The sequence below is a fragment of the Echinops telfairi genome, unplaced genomic scaffold (genome assembly GCF_000313985.2).
Source record: "Echinops telfairi isolate 266 unplaced genomic scaffold, ASM31398v2 ScPeMD7_9;HRSCAF=40, whole genome shotgun sequence".
NCBI lineage: Eukaryota > Metazoa > Chordata > Mammalia > Afrosoricida > Tenrecidae > Echinops > Echinops telfairi.
In genome coordinates, this window is record NW_022103906.1 from 17,633,856 (window position 1) to 17,635,088 (window position 1,233).

Genomic DNA, 1,233 nt, shown 5'->3' on the forward strand with positions numbered 1-1,233 from the left:
AGTCAGTTGGCCAAGTTGCTATCTTCCAAATTTCCTGGCAGAGACAAGGGAGTGTTCCAGTGCTTCATCAGCTTGTTGAACAATTTCAATGCCTGGAGCCTTGTTTTGGCTTATGCTTCGAGGGCAGTACACACTCCTTCCTTCACTACCATTGGTTCTTGCTCATAGCTCTTCAAATGGCTTATCTACTGCTTCTTTTTGGCACAGTGACTTTATTCTTTCCATCGTCCTTTGATGCTTCCTGTATCATTCAGGATTTTGTTCCTAGAAACTCTCAAAATTGCAACTCGAGGTTTTATTTTTATTTATTTATTTTGTTCTTTCAATTTCAGTTATCCTGAGCATGTTCTTCCATTTTGATTTGCTAACGCCAGGTCTTTGAACATTTCATTATAATACCGTACTTCATCTTCTAGAGCCGCCCTTTGACATTTTTTGTTCAAGTCTTTGACTTTGTCATTTCGTCCATTTGCCTTTGCCACTCTATGACTAAGAGCAAGTTTTGTGCTGTTGAAGAAAGGTATTGGCAATGAAGAAGTTGTTGGTCTTTCAAAATTCTATCCCGAGATCTCCAGCTTCATTTCTGTCACCAAGTCTATATTTTCCAACTACTTTTCCTTCCTCTTTGTTTCCAACGTTGGCATTCCAATTGACAATAATGATCAATGCATCTTGATTGCATGTTTGATCAACTTCAGAGGTGAGGGCCATAGTTTTTGAAGAATGGGGACTGGCCATGGACTCCACGAGCTCCCAAGTTGACTGGCTGGCCCTCGTAGGACTACCTCTTCGAAAGGTAGTGACCATCTGGGGACTGGGCTCCCTCCTTTGTGTTCCAGGGACTATATGTGGGAGTTTCAAGGGAGTCAAGCAGGATTCCTGGTGTCTGGAGAAAGAGTCATTTATGCTTCCCTTTTTCCCACACTCAAATCAAGGAGAAAATGCCAAATATCTGCTGCCACATATTAAAAACAAACAAGCAAACAAACAAACAAGTCCAAACCCAGACCACCAGTTGCTGTGGAACCAGATTCACGATGGCCCCATATATGTCTCAGAGAAGAAATGTGCTTCACAAGGTTTTCAATGCAATGGATGGCTGTCCAGAAGTAGATGGCCAGGCCTTATTCTGAGGTGTGAACTCATCCCCAAGGGTGGACTTAATCTATAGCCTTCGAGTTAGCCCGTGTAGGCATCCACCATGTGTACCATCATTAGACAGGTACATCTCCA